Consider the following 23,406-nt stretch of genomic DNA (forward strand, 5'->3'; position numbering starts at 1 on the left):
TCAAAGTAATTGCTCTCTCTCTCCTTCCCTCTCTCCCTCCCCACCCCCCTCTCTCTCCCCCTCTATCTCTACCTCCCCTCAAATTTGCTATAGTATCTTGTTCAAATCTCTCCATTGAGCTTATAGCATTCTGGGTTGTGTCATAGCCATTTGTGTATATTACCATTTCTTTTTTAAATAATTAATTAGTTTTTAGTTTTCAGCATTCACTTCCATAAGATTTTGAGTTTTAAATTTTCTCCCCCTATGTGTCTTCCCCCTCCCTGCTCCAAAACAACATGAACTCTGATATAGGCTCTACTTATACATTCATATTAAACATTTTCACTTAGTCATGATGTAAAGAAGAATTAGAACTAATGGGAGGAACCATGAGAAAGAAGAAACAAAACAAAACAACAAAAGAAAAGGAGAGCAATTAGTCTGCTTCCATCCACACTCAGACTCCAAAGTTCTTTCTCTGGATGTGGATAGCATTTTCCATCATGAATCTTTTGGAGTTTCTTAGATCCTTGCATTGTTGAGAAGAGCTAAGTCTATCAGAGTCAGTCATCATACAATGTCACTGTTACTGTATACAGTGTTCTTCTGGTTCTGCTCACTTCACTCAACATCAGTTCAAGTAAGTTTTTCCAGGTTTTTCTGAAGTCTGCTTGCTCATCATTTCTTTTTTTTATTATTAATTTTATTTATTTTCAGTGTTCTACAATCACTACCATATAACTTAAATTTTTCCCCCCTCCCTTCTCCCTCCCTCCCCAAGATGGCATACAATTTTATATAGGTTCTACATGTACATTCCTATTAAATACATTTTCACTATAGTCATGCTGTGTAGAATTGTTTATCATTTCTTATAGCACAATAGTATTCCGTTACATTCATGTACTACAACTTGTTCAGTCATTCCTCAATTGAGGGACATCCCCTTAATTTCCAATTCTTTGCCACCACAAAAAGAGCTGCTATATATATTTTTGTACATGTGGGTCTTGTTTTGTTTTTTACCATCTTTGTGATCTCTTGGGGATATAGACCTAGAAGTGGTATGGCTGGGTATGCACAGCTTGATAATCCTTTAGGCATAGTTCCAAATTGCTCTCTAGAATGGTTGGATCAGTTCACAAGTACACTAACAATGCATTAGTGTTCCAATTTTCCCACATCTCCAACATTTTATATTATCATATCTTCTCATCATTAGACTTTCACTTCTTAGAGGATCAGTGACATTTTTTGCCTTTGTATCCCCAGTGCATGCACATAGAAGGTGCTTAAAAATTTTAGTTGAACTGAATAATGATTCCATTTACCAGAATATTGGTCTTCTCTTGACTGCACTGCTGTTTGTAGGTAATTCTGTCCACCAATCCCCATACAAATAATGCCTGACACTAGTGAAATATCATCTAAGATGAATCTTTTTATAAAAGAGTGAATATTCTCTAATCTATGGAAATAGCCGAATATTGTGGTTAATTTACCTTTCATGCAACAACTAAAAGCGATGGTATCATTTGAGGGAAGGACCCACTCTGGGTTCATTCTCCCAATTTGCAAAAACACTGGCTGACTGGGTCCAAGGCAATGACAAATTCTTTGCTGAGAGTCCTAGGGGCAACCTTGAAGAGTTAGAATTTCTAATTCTGCCACTCAAAAGCCCTTATTTGTTACACCTATCCAGGCTATGACCCCTAATCATGAGAGTCTCCCAAGACTCTTTTCTAGGCCATCTTCTCTTGTCTCTTCATTATTCCAGCTCCTGTGGATTTAAGTATCACCCCTATGGGGATGATTCTCAGATCTTTTAATCTAGCTTGACCCATAGTGTCACTCTCCAACCACCGACTGGACATCACTTGTGAAAAACCTTTTAAGTTGCCTCATATGTGACAGGCCTGATTCCTCATCTATAAAATGGAGGTCAAACAAAAAAAGTTCTTATGTCTTTTCTAATTCTGACAGTCTAGTTACTTATTACATTTTATGATTTACAAAGGCATACAGTACAATCATTGTTATCCTTATTTAACTGATGAAAAAACTGAGGCTCAAAGAAGTAAGTGTTTTTGTCCAAGGTCATATACTGGTATTATATAGTAAATAGGAGATCTGGATGCAGTCTTAGGTCCAAATCCAGTGCCCTTCCCACTCTACCATAGTTCCCCTCTAAACCCCTAGGCATCTAGAAGATATGTGCCATGCTCACATAATCTTGGCAAGACTTTAGTCCTTTTTCTACATCACCAAACCCTTTCTGATTCTAGTACTGAAATCAATGTCACATTTTAGTGGTAGAAAAACTACACTGAAATAATCCTAACATCATGAAAAAAGTCAACAATCTATAATCATTGGACACTCAGCAGTTTTGTTGTTCTAACAGGCTTTAAAAAACTAATGTTGTTCATTTTACCAATGTTAGTCAATAAAGTCTCAGGCTATTATTTGATCCTTGTTCATGTTTTGACTGTATATGAAGTTGTTGGTGAAATGAGAATGTTCTCTGACCTCACTTCTACTTCTTGAAATTCCTTGCTTCCTTCAAAATTCGTCTCAAGCACCAGCTCCTGTGGGAGTCTTTCCTGGCTCTCTTCTCCGGTACCCTCTCCCTGTTCTTAGTCCTCCCCTCCAAATAAATTATTTTGTATTTACTTAAATGTATACCTGTTATTTCCCTTCAGTAGAATATAAGGTCCTTGAGGTCAGGGCCTGTCTCATTTTTCCTCTTTGTGTTCCCAGAATCTAGCAGACTCCTAACAAATGCTTATTCAATTGAATTTAACCTTCTTCACTTACTGTGTAATGTTGGGCAAGTCATTTCATCTCTCTAGATTTATTGCCTCATCTGTAATATTAAGATTTGGGATGAGATGACCTTCAAGGTCCCTTCAAGCACAAAATCCATGATCCTATGGGTTGTTAACTCTTAGGATCATGGAGGAGAGGACATGGTATTTGGATGTAACCTTCTGGCCTTCTAGACTTCATCTTCATTTCTTTGTGACGAGTTGGGGGAGGGGAGAGAAGATAGGAATGTGCACTGATAACCTGTCTTCTGCTTAACTCCTTCATAGAATGAATTAGTCTTGATTAACAATAGGCAAAAGAAAGTAGAAGTTTGAGATGTGTGAGACTGATCAACACACTAAACAAAACATCAAGGATTGCTTCATGCATGAGCATAACTATTTAATGGCTTTCTCCCTAGCTGACTCATCTCTAAGACAGGTAGAACACAGGTCTGCATCATAGGTACATATAAACTGTAACTACCATTTACCCAGAGTGTGACTTTTGAAAAGGAGTGAAGGTCTCCGGCCTGGAAGAAATAAAAGTAGTAAACCCTCAGGGGTATATGGCTTTTAGAATATGACTGGAATGTAGTCCCACCCTGGGATGGTAACGCCTACAGGTATGTCACTTACAGCCACAATAATAATCACGTATTCCTAGTAATTGAAAGTTGGCCACGCCTTTCGGCTCCACCGACAAAGGTCTGGGAGTTTGTTTGGTGTAAACTTTGCTTCTCTCCTAGGACTTGTCCCAGTGAAATGCACATAATAGCAGAATCAGAGAGCTGAAAGGGCCATCCAACCTGTACCTGGACAGAATTCCCCTCTCCAACATCTCCAACAAGTCATCATCCAGCTTTTGTTTGATGACTCAAGACAACCCATTCCCATTTGAGGGTAGCTGTATATGTCTGAAAATTCCCCTCATCATGTTCTATGCACTCATACACTTTTGTTGAATTGAATTTAAAGTATTTCCCTCATAATAACTCCATGGGTTAGTTATAATAAGTCATAGTACCTCCATTTTACAGATAAGGAAACTGAGGCTCAGAGAAATTAAACAATTTGTCTATGTAACCTGTCTTTGGGGTACAGCATCAATTCTTAGGTTTCTTAGGACCATTGATCTAGAATTGGAAGGGATCTCAGAGATGTCTTGGTCATGCAGTTAGTAAGTGGTTGGGATTTGAATTCAGGTTTAGCTTCTTCCATTTGCTACCCACAATTCTTTTTGTTTCCAATGGTGAGTGGAAGGCAAGCATGGACATGAAGTTCTACCCACTCCATCCAGTGGTAGGGCTATTTCCCTAAATCTCTTCCCCCTAAAATTATACCCACAGTTACCCAGCTAGTAAGTTGAGGACTTCTCTAGGTGTTTTCTGAACCTAATGAGAGGAAAAAAGCAAAATCTATGGGACTACTTGCCAGTTCCAGACAATTAGATTATACTTTGAGGGGAAAAGTGATGTCTAGTCCCATTCTAAGGCTATTAAAAGGATATTATAAATGACATTGACTGAGAAAGGGAAACTGGTCTTTACAATGAACTCTAAAAAACAAGGGCACGGCAATTTGGAAGAGGCACTAGGATCCTCTCCTGGGTTTAGGAGTTCTGTCTATGTTCAGGAACGTGGCCAATCTATCAGGAAGTGCTGGGAAGTAACTAGCTCCTGGATTCTATACTACAAGAGCTATGTACTATACTGAATTATGTGCGATCATTTGCTGGTTCTCTCCTATATCACTCTGGTAAATAAATACAGAGTAGAACCCAGGAAGAAATTCAGGACATCCTTCAGATGCCACAGGGATGCTTGGGTGCACACCAGCCATTTCACCAGAGCAAGAGATGAATGGCAGCACTCTGAATGGTCCAATCCAACTTGACAAGCATTTAAGTGCTGATGGTAATTCAGGGAACTGGCACACAATGATAAAACATTCCTTGAGGAGATTACATTCTCCTGAGCAGGGAGGAGGGGGAAAGGGAGGAAAATGGCATTTGCTGAGAATCTACTATGTGCAAGGCACTATGCTAAGCACTTTATTGTCTCATTTGATCCTCTGAACAACCAGGAGAAACAGGTGTTGTTGGTGCTGTAATTATCCCCATTTTACAATTGAGGAAACTGAGGCAAATAGATTTTAAGTGACTTGCCTGGGGTTACATAAGTAGTATGTGAGGTTAGAACTTGAAGCCAGGTCTATCCTGGCTCCAAGGGTCAGTGCTCTATCCACTGAGCAACCTAGCTGGCAAGGTACAATCCAAACAAATAATTTAACCAAAGATAAGAGGTCCATGAATCCTAAATCAGGCATATGGTGGCTCTACTGAGTTAGGTGAAATAACATTATTAGACAGGAATAGAGGAATAGACAGCAGGGTCCTGAAGAAACTGACTATCCTTTGGTAACTGAATGACGTTGGCCAACATAAAACTGTAGTCCACTGGACTTTAGTGCCATCCCAGGAAATCTTATCTTGTTTGACTAGTTGTCAATAAATCTCTCCCACTGTGAACACACACTTGTAAGTAGGAGAATTGACCTGCCCAACTGTCTTTCCTGAGGAGGTTGGGGGGGGAGGGGGCGGGATTGGAAGACCTCTGGATTTAGAATCAGAATGACTGGGCTTGAAGAGCCATCCCTGCCACTTAACTACCACCTGTACAAACTTAGGCAAATCCCTTCCTTTCTATTCCCCTCAGTTTCCTAAACTGTAGAATGAGCTGGTTAGACAGATCATCTACCTCCAAAGTCCTTCCTATAATTCTGAAGAACAGCCTGGTGTCGTAGGAAGGGCCCTGGACTCCACGTACTGTCATAGAAGCTAAGGAAGGATGTGTTCTTTTCTAGTTCCAGGAAAACTTATATTCTGGTTGTACCTGTCCTTCCCCTTCTCCTCCCTCTCAGTGACATCACCCAGTTGTCGAATTTAACTGAACTGTTTGGTCAAACAAACATCCTATGTTTCTGGGTGGGAGCTCAAATTTGTAACTGATTGTTTGGCTTTTCTCCGAAGCGTGGTGCCAGGTTGTGCTGCTTCAGTTCCATCCCCAAAATAAGATGGGGACGGTCAGAGTCAATGGATTTGGCAGTATTGGGTGCCTGGTGACCAGGGCTGCATTTACCTCAGGTAGAGTAGACATCATGGCCATCCATGACCCCTTCATTGACCTCAACTACATGGTTTATATGTTTCAATATGACTCCACCTATGGCAAGTTCAAGGGCACTATCAAGGCTAATGAGAAACTGGTGATAATGAAAAAGACATTACCATCTTTCAGGAGCAGGATCCCACTAAATTCAAATGGGGAGATTCTGGAACCAAGTATGTTGTAGAGTCCACTAGAGTCTTTATCATCATTGCAAAGGCTGGGGCTCATTTGAAGAGTGGAGCCAAGAGGGTCATAATCTCTGCCCCTTCTGCTGATGCCCCAATATTCGCAATGGGAGTGAACCATGAAGAACATGATAATTCCCTTAAGACTGTCAGTAATGCTTACTGCACTACCAGCTGCTTGGCCCCCTTGAACAAGGTCATTCATGACAACTTTGGCATTATGGAAGGACTCGTGACTACAGCCAGAAAACAGTAGATGGCCCAGTAGCTGGTGTGATAGGCATAGTACCTCCCCAAAAGACATCACTCCTGCTTACACTGGTGCTGCTCAGGCTGTCGGCTAGAGAAGCTCACAGACATGGCCTTCTGCATTCCTATGCCCCATGTATCTGTGGTGGATCTGACCTGCCACCTGGAGAAACCTGCCAAATATGATGATATCAAGAAAGTGGTGAAGTAGGCATCAGAGGGACCCTTGAAGGGTATCTTGGGGTACACAGAGGACCTGGTAGATTGTATCCTGTGACTAACAGCAACAGCCACTTTTCTACCTTTGATGCTGGAGCTGGTATTGCCCTCGATGACCAATACGTCAAGCTCATTTCTTAGTATGACAATGAGTATGGTTATAGCAATTGTGCAGTAGACCTCCTGGTCTACCTGGCCTCTAAGGAGTAAAGAGGAAAGCCATGGCTCTTCATCCCCAGCCAAAAAAGGAGTTCCACTACTGGGGAGCTTACATTTCTAATCTATGTTCCTATGCTGGAGGTCCCATGTCACATTCACAACCTTGTCCCAAAGCACCCCTGTAGTAGGGGGGAGAAGCCTAGAGTTCTGTATTGTGTACCATCAATAAAGTCTCCACGTTCAGTGCAAAAAAAAAAGGGTAACTGATTGTTTTAGTTGAGATTCCTCTTATTATAGTTAGAAAGGTAAGATTCCACATCTTACATGCTCAAATAAAGCAATGGACAAATCTCAAGAAACATTAGCACTTCCCTTGAAAATTTGCACAGTCACACATCTTCAGGAAAGCAGAGTCCAGTCCCACCTGAGAACAAATTTCCCAGAGGTCTAGAATCTGGCAACCTTTCAGCTCAGAATGTGCTGAGTGTTTAATCTCTTCTTATTCAACTGGCATGTTCCAAGTCAAGTCCAATAAAAATTCTTTCCTCTTTCTCTTTCTCCTTTACTTCCTTTTATTCCCTTCTCCCCTCCCCCCCTCCCTCTCCTCTCCTCTCCTCTCCTCCCTTCTCCTCCTTCCCCTCCCCTCCTCTCTCTCTCTCTCTCTCTCTTCCTTTCTCCCTCTCTTTCCCTCTCTCTTTCTTTTCTTTCTCTCTCCCTCCCTCCAGATTTTCTATAATTGTAGTTTGCTTTTTCTGCCCCATAAAGTATTTAAGAAGCACCTGGAATTACCAACTCTTCAATCTATCTATTGAGAGACAGCCTGAAATCTGTTGAATCCAAGTGGAGCAACAAAATGTCCTAAATATGTACATTTCAGGAACACTTCAGACTACAGCCATCACTGAACAACATCCAAACATCTCCCACATCAAAGGAAAAGTCATCAATAATCTGGCACAGGACCTACCTCAGGGACTAATTTTTAGGATTTTCTTAAGTCAACTTCTACTGAAAATTCTATGCCCATCCAAATGAACCAAAGGACCTAATTGGTTGTGATGCATTTTCTTGTTGTTCAATTATTTTTCAGCTGTGTCCCACTCTTCATGGCCCCTTTTGGTGTTTTCTGGGCCAAGATATTGGAGTGGTTTTCCATTTCCTTCTCCAGCTCATTTTACAGATAAGGAAACTGAGGCAATCAGAGTTAAGTGACTTGTCAAGAGTGATACAGTAAGTGTTTGAGGTCAGATTTTAACTCAAGAAGATGAATCTTCTTAACTCCAGACCTGGTACTCTATCTACTGTACCCCCTAACTGCCCTTATGATCCAAAGGTCTCACAGAAGTTCAACAATTCCTCTTTCAAATAAATAAAGAGAAAAAGTCCCTTCACTGACTTAAATACTTCTGTTATTGGTGGAGTCTGAAATTCTACCAATGTGAGATTCATTTGAGTTTACAAGCAATTGTTCATACCATGGTGTGCACAGAATTGAGGTATAGATGAGGCTAGGTTTAGATGTAATGGGCTCCTGAATCAACTCTCCTTATAAACATTTCTTCCTTGTCAATTTCCCTACTTGGCCTGAACCTCAAGGTCAGCCACTGACATCCTCAATGGACGAGCCATCATTCTCTTGATCACTTCATCTTCCATCCTATTGATCTTCAAACTTGGGGAATCCCTTCTATCCATTTTTGTCATTCCTACTCCAACACTGTAGAGGAAGTCAAGAAACCACTGATTTTATGTTACAAATTACTTGCATAGCTTCAAGGAGGGCCCTTGTTGCCTCTCATCAGTTCTTTCATATCACATCAATTCTTACAGCACTCCTCACCAAGTCTATCCTAAATCTTCCTTTTTATCCTCAAAATCCAACTGCATTCTCAGCAAATGACATGACCTCTCACTTTATTGAAAAAGTTAAGGTCAGCTAACTATTCTGTCTTCTCATCTCAAAGCAAGTCATAGAATCCAAAAATTGGGCACATGCCCATAATCTCTGCCACTGGGGAAGTCAAGACTGGTAGATTTCTTGAGTTCTAGAGTTCACAGCTACTTTAGGGCTAATGCTGATTAGTTGTCCACACTAATTCTGGCACCAATATGGTGAGCCCATTAGCCCCTACCCAAGAGTGGGAGGCCACCAGGCTGCCTAAGGAAGGGCAAACTAGTCCAGGGTGGAAAAATGGGACAGGTTCAAAGCTTCTATGCCAATCAGCAGTGGAATTAGGCCAATAAGTAGCCACTGCATTTCCCATCTGAGAAATGAAGGAAGGAAGGAAGGAAGGAAGGAAGGAAGGAAGGAAGGAAGGAGGAAGGAAAAAAGGAAGGAAGAAGGAAGGAAAAAAGGAAGGAAGGAAGGTAGAAAGAAGAAAAGAAGGGAGAAAGAAAGAAGGAAAGTAGGAAGGAAGGAAATAAAGAAGAAAGGAATGAAAGAAGGAAAATAGGGAGAACCCAAGAATTGGAAGTGCCCTTAGTGGTCATCCACCTAAAATATGAACCCTCTTTACAGTGTCACTGAATGATCATTCAGCCTCTGCTTGAAGATAGAATAATAGGGACTTTTTCCTTTTCCTTTTTTTTTAAAGATATTATCAAAGAGAAAAAAAATAAATTAGATTGTTGCTGATTACTTGGGGGCGGAGAGAAGTACAAAAAGTAAAAAATGTGCATTGCAAAGTAAAAATTTGCTAAGAGCATGTAGTTCTCTTTGTTAGTAAACATTTTAATCTTTCTTTTATAAAAGATGTACTCTAAAACTAGATAACCACATTCTTTAGCACTAGAGGGGTCCCTTGCTATCAGAGTATATAATGTGAGAACTGACTACCGAGGGCCCAATTCTGACCAGTTATTGTTGATGATTTTTGCATAGTTTGTTGAATTGTGCTGAATGAATGTAGAAGCCTAGGGGATAGAGAAGATTAAGGAAGAAATTGGTCAACAGGATCAAATGCCTCAGATGCTGAGGATGAGACTCCAAAAAGTCATTTAATTAGTTGGGAGTCTATTGAAAGAACAAATCAATACCAGCCAGATTGCAAAGGTTTGAGGGGTGTCAGTAGTAAGGAAATAGAATTGGCAGTGATTGTAGATTATTTGTTCAAAAAAAATTGGAAGGGAAAGGCAGAAAAGAGGGACATGTATAGACATAAAGCCAATATGTTGATTTGTTTTGTTTGATTATACCTACTAATTACATGAAAGGATTTTTATTTCAATGAGTTCAATTAGTGGTTAATAAGAGTGATACCTCCCTCCCAAAAAAGGAAGATAAGAAATGATTATTCTGAGAAAGCTGAATGGTACAGTGAAAAAGAACACTGGCCCTGAAGTTAGAGGATTTGGGCTCAAATCTCACCCTTGATACTTATACTTGGGCCTTAGTTTCCTCATCTGTATAATGAGGAGGTTGGCTTCATTACCTTCTTTGGTCCCTTCTATTTCTAAATCTGTGATCCTTTGATCTTAGTAAGACATTTAAAAAATTAGCACAGACAAGAGACCAGAAAAAACTTCCGAAGGGAGCACAGGCAGTGCAGATTTGTTACTGTTGTAAAAAAAAATTCAAATAATTTCAAAAGCTTTAATGAGAGAAGTCCACAGTTCCATATGTGATCCTTTTTATGTTCCTTGTTCGTTAGAATACGAGCATTTATGTTGGCTACATTCACAATAAAAATAATTTCTAAAAAGAAGGAAGAGATAGCAAAGTGAGTTGAGGAAGAATGACGTATTTTTCTTCAATGCCAGTAACTGCAAGTTCATTAGAACACCCCAAGGTGGTTCCTCCTTCTCATGATCTTAGGCTCTTTCTTCAACTGGGCACACCCCTCTTGAAAGAGTCCCTGCTTCCAGGCCCACGTGGTGCAAGGTGTCCTGTGGCTCCTCTCATGGGACACTGACTCCCCTGCTTTAGCCAGTATTGACAATGAGGTGGGGCAGGAGTCAGCTGTTATGACCTGTGACCTTCCTCTTTGGGTTGGGGGTCTTGGCCAGCCAGACCCTATGCTGTTCTCAGGACGCAATGAATGAGGCGGGAGGCAGGGTGTAAGGCAACTCCGTTTATTATCAGTAAAGCAGCATTATTTATAACATAATAGCCTCCGGAATTACGCCCTTCAGCCAATCCCTTTGAAGGTCAAATCTACTCCTCCAACCCTGCTCCACGATTACCCACTTTCCCCAAACTCCAGGAGAAAAACAAGGGCGGCGGTCCTGCCTCAGATGCCATTAGTTCTAGGCACCTTGGGTGCGGTCCTACCCTGGCGTCCAAGAGTTCCTAGCCCCCTTACAATGACCCACGGCCCAGGTACCCCTATCACATCTAGTCAAAACTATATTTGAACAGGAATCTTCTCTAAAACACCTCCAGCAAGCAGTCAACTGACCTTTCCTACAGAAATCTGTTGTGCAACCCAGTCTCTCCTGAGGCAGCCCATGGATAGCTCTAATAATTAGAAAAATGTGGAAAAACTTGCACAAAGTAATTGAGTGAAATTAACAAAACCAAGGGAACACTGTATACAGTAACAGCAATGCTATTTGAAGAATGACTGAGTGAATAAGATTTTTTTGTCTATCGTAAATATCCAACTTAACTATAAAGGACATGTGAAGAAAAGTATGTGCATGTATATGTATATACACACACATGCCTACCTGTGTCTAATGGTAATCATCTTTAGGACAGGAGGGAGGGGGAGGAAAGGAAAAAAAGAAATTTACATGATAATTTTATTATATATTTAAAAGGAATAGGAAGTTGATCATAATAGATTTGCCATTTCATGTGCAATCATCTTTTTTAAAATTATATTATGTTATGGAAATGCTTGTTTTATTCTATAAATAAAAATAAAATAATAGTACAAGAAAGTATTTTCTTATATCAACAAAAACCTACCTCCACCACTTCCACTCATTGCTCCTAATAGCTGTCTAGGGTCAAGAAGGACATATAATAACACTTCATATACCCTCCCCTCTGTTTAAAATAAAGGGAGTCCCAAAAGTCACTTTTAAACTTGCTTTAAAGCTGCACTGAGTCTTTTGGAACAGCCAAAATATGTACGTGTATGTTAGTTGGAACTTAAGAATTTTCTCTCCTTTTTGTTCAGAAATAGTAATTATCCATTTTTGGCCGCAATCAACGACCCAGTAGGCTCTGCACAAAACGAGGTTATTTAACTTGACAGTGGGAGCAGGTTAAAAACACAAACACAAGCTCAAAGAGTGGATTATGGGTAGTACACCCAGCCAAGAGGAAGGTAAGGCCATTTCATCATTCCAGTGCCTATGGTTTTCCTGCATATGTGATTTAGATGCCAAAAACTCTTTGAATCTGAAGATTTTTCTTTGTAAATCCTGGCAGCACAATAGTTGTTTGACTACAAGGAACATTTTCCACCTTTCTTTTCATGATGGTAAAAGCAAATAATAAATCACTTTTAAAAATAGAATGGGCATAAATTCTGTTCCTTCCTTTGAATCTAGGATTTTTATTCTGGTCTTGAACATTTTTACATCCTTTTGCTTTCTTTCTCTATGTTTTTAAACTTCAAAAAGATTCATTTTACCAAGTGTTAGGGACAAAAAAATGTGTCATGTCTTCAATCAGGGTGTTTAAATATATTCTAACCATATTGCTAGGGCAGATAGAAAGAATGCTGGGCTTGGAGTCAGGAAGACCTGAGTTAAAATCTGACATCAGACACTTATTAGCTATGTGATCCTGGGCAAGTCACTTAGCCCTGTTTGCCTCAGTTTCCCCATCTGTAAAATGAGTCTGAGAAGGAAATGGCAAGCCACTCCAGTGTCTTTGCCAAGAGAACCCCAAACGGGGTCACAAAGAGTCGGAAATAACTAAACAACAACTTCCATACAGATCTTCATCTGAGTTAAGACTTTTTTCTTTCTTACATCCTTTAACGGCAGAGCATTTACCAGATCTTTTAGATACTAAAAATTGAAGTTCCACTGTCAAAGAAAGCAATACTTGTACTTGTTTAGAGGCAAATTGCCTTGTTACTTAGGAGCTGTTACTGAGGGGTTGGGGATGGGAGAACTTGATCACAGAGCACCTGTACACAATCAATTTGCTAATTCCTTTTCATCCCCATCCAAGTATTCTTTCATATTAATGACACATGATACTGTTTTTGGACTTAAGATCTCTGGAATCTTACGTGGTAGAGGCATTTCAAAAATGCTTGTTGTACTGGCTTGTTTTTTTGGCATTTTAAAAAGTGTGTTTGTATTTGTTAAAATAGTTTATATCAGAACTTCTTACATGACACAGAGGTCCTGAGTAGTACATCTCTATTCCCCCTCCCCGCCAAAAAAGATTGAACTTTCAAATATACAGATATGACCTAGTATATTTTCACTCACCTTACATCTAAGTGCACACTTCAGTCAACTAATCAGTCAGTCAAAAAAACATTTATTAAGTACTTGTTACATCCCAGCACTGGGGATATGATGAAAGGCAAAACCTACCCTCGACAAGCTCATAGTCTCTCCAATCAGCAAGCTTAACGAAGAAAAAGTTTATTTGTAGGTCAATTTATAGGACAAATTGAACTCATATGAGAACTCCTGAAAACTATGAACACCTGCTAAAAAGATTTTTCTATATCTTCAGCCACTTGCAGTCACCCAGTAAGCAGGACGCCCAATAGGTCCTACCTATTGGCATGGCACCTACTACAACTTCCAGCAGATGGTGCCCATTGGGGGTGCTCCACCCACTCCCAATTGTCTGAGGATTACAGGAATCATTTTATCAGCTAGCTTTTAGAGCTCCAGCAATGTCCTTTGTTTATAGGGCCATACCTTGGTACAAACAGAGCTTGTGCTCCAGGTGAGCTTAAAGCATGTAGTGTAAGGATCATTGCCATGTTATTACCATAAGAAGAAAACTTGGGCAGCTGAGGCATGGAGTAGTGAGCTATGGGAGTCTATGACAGCATAGGTAACAATGGCTAATGAACTATTCCAGCTCAGCACTGTTACTTTACTATTCTCTACTGTTACCTGTTGTAGAAGGTACCATGTCCCACTGTCTCCAGTGCCTTGATTTCCCCAATCACCATCCCACTCCATGTCTGTCTCTAGCATGTTCCCAGACCTGTGGATCATTTCTCTTAAACATCTCCTATGGGTCCTCAATGAACTAGACTCCTGGGCAATAACTTTGGTATCTCCTATATGACCTGACACTTGCAGGATGGGCTTAGAAGGTGGACCAGGTAGGCCTTTGTTAAAGTTTCTGGAACCTAGAACCCTGATATATCAGCCATGGCATGCAGTTCTGGGTCTGGGCTCTGGTCATTAATTATGGCAATAACTGCATCAAGTCCTCATACACCTTTATGAACTCTGTGTCTCCCATCAGCTCATCTGAGGTAAGAGCAGTTAATCCAGCTAGAACAATCTGACTTGACTTATATCTGTATTTTCTACAGTGCTATCACTATCTCACACTTTTTTACTTGATATATGTATATGCTACAAAGTGGTCAACACAACATTAAACTGAAAAATATGATCTGGTCCTGGGCTGACAGAGTCATCAAAAGATTATTGAATGTTTTGATCATACCTTTTCAAACGCTCTTTAAATTTTTTAAAATTCTGAACTTTTATACCACTTGCTTTTAAAAAATAAAGTATATTATAAAATAGATGCATTACTGCTCTCTGGAGGCATGCCACTATGTTGATCAGAGTTCTTAAGACTTTCAAAATTGCTTTTTTTTTTTTTACAGTTGTTGTTCATGTATAAACTGTCCTGGTTCTGTTCATTTCACTCTGTATCAATTTATAACTCACAAAATTCTTTAAAAGTATCTCTCATCAATTATTTTTTAAAATTCTTATTATTTTATTATCTTAAAAAATTCAGTTAGCAAGCATTTAACTTATTTTCCTTCTACCCTTCTACTTACTAGGAAAAAAAGGAAAAAAAAACCCCTGGTAACAGATATTCAGTCAAACAAGACAAATTCCCATGTTTACCACGTCCAAAGATGGTAAAATGTGGGTAGTATGAATCATCAATTGATCCCCTGGAATTGTAGTTAGTTATTGCATCGATCAGAGTTAAATCTTTCAAAGTTATTTGTCTTTACAGTGCTCTTTTGTTTTCCTAGTTTTGCTCACTTCGTTCTGCATCTGTTCAGAATTCTCAGGGGAGAATTCTATTCTCTAAAGATCAAGAAGAAACCCTAAATCATAACCATTTCCTAAAGAAGTAAAGCTGGTATAGGTTTTACAATCAAAACTAATCTAGTCAACAAGCTTGTATGCCTGCCAAAAGCAGTGAATGACAGGTTCATGACAATGCCATTGTCACTTGCAGGAAAATGCCATGCTGTCATCATCATGCCTATGCTCTCATCATGACAAACCCTGATGAAAAGTTTTATGAAGCCCTGGAGACCCTTATCATCAGTGTGCCAAAAGAGGATGAGCTTATGATTACAGATGACTTTCATGCTAGAGTAGGCTCAGACTACCAGACACGGCAGGGAGTCCTTGGGAAGAACATAGTTGGAAAAAGTAACAGCAATGGATACTACTGAAGTCTTGTGCATCTCATGACCTTCTCACCACCAACACTGTCTTCCATTTTCCTAAACACAATAAAACTTCATGGATGCACCCTTGCAGCAAATATTGGTGTTTAATAGACTATGTGATTGTAAGGAGAAGAGACAGACAGGATGTCACAGTGACAAAGCCAATGTGTGGTGCAGAGTGCTGGACTGATCATAGATATCCTCTCCAAGCTAAATATTCTCAACCAACAAAAGCAGCAGCCCCAAGGCAAAATGACTAACAGAAGAATTAATGTCAACAGATTAGAGAGCTTCTCTGAGTGGAAACAGTTGGTTGCTAACATGGAGGGAAAGTTGAGCCAACACACAGTTGACAACAGTGGAGCAGAAAAAGAGTGGACAGCTTTCAGAGATTTGGTGTACAGCACTGCATTTACTCATCTGGGCCAGAACACTGGCAAACATCAACTGGTTTGATGAAAATGATGGGGAAATTCAGAAGCTGCTAAAAGAAAAACAAGAACTTCACAGGGTTTACCAGCAGGATAGTTCATCCACCTCTAAGAAGGCAGCATTTAAAATTACATCAAAAGTAAAGTACAAGTAAAGCTTAGAGAGATTATGAGGATTTGTGGCTCAGAAAGAAGGCAGATGAAATTCAGTTTTATGCTGATAGTAACAATCTGAAGTGCTTTTATGAAGCCCTGATGGCTATTTATGGGGCCAAAGACCTATTGTACATCTCAACTACTCAGTGCCAACAGTGCCACATTGATTATTGAGAAGGATGTGAGTCTAGAGAGATGGGCTGAATACTTCCATAGTGTTCTCAACAGACCGTCATTAATCAATGTTGAGGCCATTGACCTTTTATCTGAGGCTGAAGTCAATCCCTCCCTAGCTGAACTTCCAACTGAAGAGGAGGTTTTGAATGCCATTAGTCTCTTTTCGTGTGGCAAAGCACCTGGTGCTGATTCTATTCCAGCTGAGATTTACAAGGTGGTGGTGGTGGGGTCCATTGCTCATACAAAAGCTGACTGAAATTTTCTGGGTTATATGGCAAGAAGAAATTATCTCCCAAGAGTTCAAGGATGCCTCCATTGTCCATCTCTATAAATGTAAAGGAAATAGATTGTCCTGTGACAATCATAGTGGGGTCTCTCTCTCTTAGTCATTGCTGGTGAGATTCTTGCCAGAGTCTTCCTTAATGGGCTGATACTTCACTTGGAAGAAGGTCATCTACCTGATAGCCAATGTGGCTTCAGAAAGGGTTGAGGAACAGTCTATATAGTTTCCAGGAGAAAGGCCAGGAATAGAACAGAGGTCTGCACACAATGTTTATAGATCTGACCAAGGCCTTTGATACTGTTAGTAGTGAGGTCTTATGGAAAATTATGTCAAAATTTGGTTGCCTGGAGAAGTTCATTAGGATGGTATTTCAATTTCTTTCTCAAACTACATTGCCAAACATTCAAATTCTACTTCAGAGAGCACAACTCTGATGGGGTGGCCACACTCTTCAAATATGAAATGTATACTTGCCAAAACAACTATTTTGTGGAAAACTCACACAGCACAAACACTCACATGGTGGTCAGAAAAAAGTATACAAGGACATTCTCAAGGTCTCTCTCAAGAACTTTGGAATTGGGGGAGGAGCCAAGATGGTGGAGTAGAAAGATACACATATGCTAGCTCCTAACCCACAGCTCATAAAATACCTATAAAGAGGAACTCCCAACAAATTCTGGAGCAGCAGAAGCCACACAACAACAGAGTGGAGAAGATTTCTGTTCCAGAGAGACCTGAAAAACTGACACGAAAGGTCTGTCACACCCCAGACCCAGAGCACAGCCCAGCCCTGCTTTGGCCATGCAGCACCAAGAGGAGCAGATCCGAGCAGGCTTCAGGGACAGAATCTCCAGTGGCCACGAAGGTCCCTCCACCCACAGGCGCCAAAGGTCAGTGAGAGGGTCTCTGAGAGGGGAGTGGGGTGTCCTCATAACTCAGGCCTCCTCGGGAGGCAGCAGCAGACAGGGGCTCCCAAAGCAGGCAGGAGCTTGGATCCGTTGTTGAAGGTCTCCACATAAACCTCCTGAGGGAACTGAGCCCCGTGAGGTGGCCCTGCCCCCACCGAACCACCTAAACTTAATCTCACACTGAATAGCAGCCCCGCCCTGCTGAAGCCCTAAGGCTGGGAAGCAGCACTTGAATCTCAGACCCCAAGCACTAGCTGGGCAGATCTGGAGGTGAGTTGGGTGTGGAGAGGAAACTCAGAAGTCAAGTAACTGGCTGGGAAAATGCCCAGAAAACGGGAAAAAAAATAAGACCATAGAAGGTTACTTTCTTGGGGAACAGATATCTCCTCCCATCCTTTCAGATGAGGAAGAACAATGCGTACCATCAGGGAAAGACATAGAAGTCAAGGCTTCTGTATCCCAAACATCCAGAATAAATATTCAATGGACTCAGGCCATGGAAGAGCTCAAAAAGGATTTTGAAAATCAAGTTAGAGAGGTGGAGGAAAAACTGGGAAGAGAAATGAGAGAGATGAAAGAAAAGCATGAAAAGCAGGTCAACACCTTGCTAAAGGAGACCCAAAATAATGCTGAAGAAAATAACACCTTGAAAAATAGGCTAACTCAAATTGGCAAAAGAGGTTCAAAAAGCCAATGAGGAGAATGCTTTCAAAAGCAGAATTAGCCAAATGGAAAAGGAGGTTCAAAAGCTCACTGAAGAAAATAGTTCTTTAAAAATTAGAATGGAACAGATGGAGGCTAATGACTTTATGAGAAACCAAGAAACCACAAAACAAAACCAAAAAAATGCAGACTGGAAGATAATGTGAAATATTTCATTGGAAAAACAACTGACCTGGAAAATAGATCCAGGAGAGACAATTTAAAAATTATGGGACTACCTGAAAGCCATGATCCAAAAAAGAGCCTAGACATCATCTTTCATGAAATTATCAAGGAAAACTGCCTTGATATTCTAGAACTAGAGGGCAAAATTAATATTCAAGGAATCCACCGATCACCGCCTGAAAGAGATCCAAGAAGAGAAACTCCTAGGAACATTGTGGCCAAATCCCAGAGTTCCCTGGTCAAGGAGAAAATATTGCAAGCAGCTAGGAAGAAACAATTCAAGTATTGTGGAAATGCAATCAGGATAACACAGGATCTAGCAGCTTCTACATTAAGGGATCGAAGGGTGTGGAATATGATATTCCAGAAGTCAAAGGAACTAGGACTAAAACCAAGAATCACCTACCCAGCAAAATTGAGTATAATACTTCAGGGGAAAAAATGGTCTTTCAATGAAATAGAGGACTTTCAAGCATTCTTGAAGAAAAGACCAGAGCTGAAGAGAAAATTTGACTTTCAAACACAAGAATGAAGAGAAGCGTGAAAAAGTAAACAGCAAAGAGAAGTCATAAGGGACTTATAAAAGTTGAACTGTTTACATTCCTACATGGAAAGACAATATTTGTAGCTCTTGAAACTTTTCAGTATCTGGGTAGTTGGGGGATTACACCCCCACACCCCCACACCCACACCCACACACACACACACACACACACACACAGAGCACAGAGTGAATTGAATAGGATGGGATCATATCTTAAAAAAAAGAAATTAAGTGGTGAGAGAGAAATATAATGGGAGGAGAAATGGAGAAATGGAATGGGGCAAATTATCTCTCATAAAAGAGGCAAGCAAAAGACTTTTTAGTGGAGGGAAAAAGAGGGGAGGTGAGAGAAAAACATGAAGTTTACTCTCATCACATTTGACTAAAGGAAGGAATAAAATACACACTCATTTTGGTATGAAAACTTATCTTACAACACAGGAAAGTGGGGGAGAAGGGGATAAGCAGGGTAGGGGGGGATGATGGAAGGGAGGGCAATGGGAGGAGGGAGTAATCTGAAGTCAACACTCTTGGGGAGGGACAGGATCAAAAGAGAGAATAGAAGCAATGGGGGGCAGGATAGGATGGAGGGAAATATAGTTAGTCTTATACAACACAACTATTACGGAAGTCATTTGCAAAACTACACAGATATGGCCTATATTGAATTGCTTGCCTTCCCAAAGGGAATGGGTGAGGAGGGAGGGATGAAGAGAAGTTGGAACTCAAAGTTTTAGGAACAACTGTCAAGTACCGTTCTTGCTATTAGGAAATAAGAAATACAGGTAATGGGGTATAGAAAGTTATCTGGCCCTACAGGACAAAAGAGAAGATGGGGACAAGGGAATGGAGGGATGATAGAAGAGAGGGCAGATTGGTGATAGGAGCAATCAGAATGCCAGTGTTTTGGGGTGGGGGGAGGGGACAAATGGGGAGAAAATTTGGAACCCAAAATTTTGTGAAAATGCATGTTAAAAGTTAAATAAATAAATTTTAAAAAAAAGAACTTTGGAATTGATTGTGTGACATGGAAGACATTGGCACAAGACTGCCCAGCATGATGCACCCTCAATAGAGAAGTTACTGAGCTCTATGAGCAAACCAGAATCAAAGTAACTCAAAAGAAACATGAGATGTGCCAGTTTAGAGAATCTGCCCCAAATGTTCATATGGACTATTTGTGTCTGACCTGTGGTAGGGTATCTCAAGCTCACATTGGTCTGATCAGCCACAGTCAGACATATTGTGACTTGACTCTAACATAGTGATGTCATTTTTGTCCTCTTCAAGAAAGAAGGATAACAACCAACTATTCAGATGGATGAATACATATAGAGTTCTTCCGTTAGTACATTGGACAGGTAGTTGAATTGGAAGAGGATGGGCTAGGTTTCATTTGAGAACTGACTTATTACTCAAGCCTCTCCCTTAAAAAAAGACTTACCTTGAATAACAAGGTATATGGTGATAATGTATATGCCCGTAAGTCATGGAATACCACTATGAAGAACTGAAGTTCAAGATCACCCAATGAGCAATGGAAAGATGAATGGCAGCTATGAATAGACTGCAACACATTATATATAAGAAACTATATGGAAGAAGCAATGTAATGGATGTCATCAGAGAAATGTGTGATCAGAAAAGAAGATAAGTTGGTCAAATAGTAAAAATGAGAGATAATGGATGATAGATAGCATGTATTCCCCTGGCATAAGGATGACTAAAGAAAGATCTCCTATTCACCATACCACATTGGGTGTACTCCTTATGTTGGATTCATGGGATATCATGGACAAGACACAGAGGTGGGGAACCAGCAGCCTCGAGGTCACATGTGACCCTCTAGGTCCTCAAATGTGCCCCTTTGACTGAATCCAAACTTCTCAGAACAAATTCCCTTAATAAAAGGATTTGTTCTGTAAAACTCAGACTCAGTTAAAAGGCCATACCTAAGGACCTATAAGGCCACATGTGACCTCAAAGCCTCAGGTTCACCACCCCTAGACAAGAGCATCACAAGATAGGCTTGCATAGATGGACTACCATATTCACTGTTGCAGCAAGCAAATATATATGTATCAAAGTTCAATGAATAATACCTTAGTGTATTTACACGCTCATGGGAAATTCTACTCTGGATTACAGCTCCTACATTTGAAGGGAAATATAAGGAAATAGGGAGAGTTTTTGATTGTTCCAGTCCCTTGGGATCCTTGCTCTAATGCCTCTATTGCCTTTTGAATCAAATAGAAACTCCTCCTTTTGATATTTAAAACCCTTCAGGACTATCCTTGACCTACTTTTCTGACTTCATTCTACAAGGCACACATGTTATGTCTACTCAAACCGGTCTTTTCACTATTCCTTATCCATTACATCTCTACGCCTTTGCATATGTCCCATGCTTGGAATGAAATCCTTCCTCATCTTAAAATCCCTACTTTCCTTCAAGTCTCTGCCCAGATGTTACCTTCTACATTAAGGTTTTCCTTATCCTTCATCTCTCAAGCCTTTGTCCTTAATGTCTATACTTGTGTATGTGTACATACACACATGAGATCTATACATATATGTGGATCTATACATATATGTGCATAGATATGCAGACATATTCTGTGTCTGTATATATGTGTATAGATCTTTATATATCTATATGCACACACATATACATATGCACACAAATATACATATATATACATATATGAAAATCATATATGTATATGAGAGAGAGTTATTCTAGTTCAGGAACTATCTCACTTTTGTACTTCTATTCTCTAGTAGCTATAGAGTGGATGCTTAATAAATGCTTTTTAATTGATAAATTGTATTGTTCTGGTGAATGATTTTCAATATATCTAGAACAAGGGAATAAGACAAAAACAAAACCTCCCATTCAGCCTTGCCCTGAAAAGATTCAATGCATGAGGTTCAAGTCGGGGTCAGAATATTCTCCACGATATGAATTGCCACAACTAGTAATTACACCCTCCTCTGTGGGATGTCAGGAAAAGCCTTGGATTCTCTCGGCTAGATCTTGATGATAACAACTCTTATAAAATCCAGTTGTGTTTTTAAGAATAGTCTTTCCATCTGAGTGACTTCTACTGTAAGCCTTCCTCTTTCACCTATTTACGTAGTGCCCCTATCCTGCCTTGAAGTTTTATGTACTCTTTAAAATGTCATAGTCCTACAGTGGAACTTGAACCAGTGTCCTGGCCCCAGGGTGACAGTTCTGTTACCATTCAATTAATAGTGTTTTCTCAAGTCTTCTAAATGGAAACTCTAAACTGAAATCCCATCTGGTAACTGCCTGGTGCAATGCTGATAAAATATCTTATCTTACTTAAAAATGCTTATCTTGTTATTTTTCACCAATTCATTGATGGGTACTGGGTGTAATAGAAAGTGGAAACAAAAAGGAATAAAGTTGTCAGTTCCAAAGTTGAGACTAAAGTCCTTAAACCTCTTTCTGTAAATCTTCTTTACATACTGTCCTAGGACCACATTGCTTCATGACTACTAGACTGTAGAGTCCTTTAGAGTGGGGTGTGAAGGAATTACTCAGGTGTTGTCTAAGGCAAACCTTGTTCCTGGTTTTTAGATAAGAATTCATTAGCAATTCAGCACCTGGGTGTACTTGCAGCATGACTAGTCACTCAAAACTTCTCTGGGGACACATACCTGATCAATGTATCTGAGATATATAGGGAAGAACATCTGCAGCCCAATTAGTCCTCCATGAGGAGATCTCCTTGCTCATTCTCTCTCTCTCTCTCTCTCTCTCTCTCTCTCTCTCTCTCTCTCTCTCTCTCTCCCTCTCTCTCTCCTCCATTTTTCTCTCATCTCCTAAGAGAAAAACCTCTGTTATAGGGTTTCTATATTTTTTTGTGTTATGGACCCCTTTGGCAGTTCTTTGAAACCTACAGACCCATTCTCAGAATGATATTTTTAGATATATATAATAAAAATACAGTGTAAAACATCACTAAGATTTGGGATGTGCTGTACAAAGGATTGCAAAGAAAATCAATTATGTTGAAATCGTTATATCAAATTTTTTAGGGACTATAGATTAAAAACATCTGATAGATAGTGTAGTTGATAGAATGCTAGTCACACAATAGCTGTGAGACCCTGAGCAAGTCACTCACCCTCTATTTTCCTCAGTTTCCTCATCTGTAAAATGGGGATAATACTAGCAAATACCTCCCAGGGTTGCTGTGAGGATCAAATGAGATAATATGTAAGTGCACAAAAAACTGTGTTATTTTCAATTTTTTCTCTCTAGAACCTATGCCAATGCTTTGTGTTAATAATAATAAATATTTATTTGGCATTTTAAGATCTAAAAAGCATGCCACATAGTTATAGCTTTTGATCCTCACAACAGCCCTGTGAGGAAGTGCTATTATTATCTTAATTTTATAGAAAAGGAAAGTGAGACTGAAAGAGGTCAGGTGACTTACCCAAAGTCACACCTGTCCCAGGCAGGATTTAAACTTGAGTCTAGTAAGCTCTTAATTTTAAAATTGAATTTTGCTTCACTAAACTTAAATATATATATATATATGTATATATATATATACATATATGCATATATGTATATATATATATATATATATATATATATATACATATATATATCAGTGCT

The 23,406-nt window shown here is 39.8% G+C and overlaps 1 pseudogene; it reads left to right on the top strand.

Annotated features, from left to right (window-relative positions):
- The first annotated feature begins 5,864 nt into the window (after positions 1-5,864).
- Positions 5,865-6,621, top strand: LOC140512272 (glyceraldehyde-3-phosphate dehydrogenase pseudogene; annotated as a pseudogene).
- Positions 6,622-23,406: the final 16,785 nt, after the last annotated feature.

Source organism: Notamacropus eugenii, chromosome 6 (genome assembly GCF_028372415.1).
Source record: "Notamacropus eugenii isolate mMacEug1 chromosome 6, mMacEug1.pri_v2, whole genome shotgun sequence".
In the NCBI taxonomy this organism is placed as follows: Eukaryota; Metazoa; Chordata; class Mammalia; order Diprotodontia; family Macropodidae; genus Notamacropus; species Notamacropus eugenii.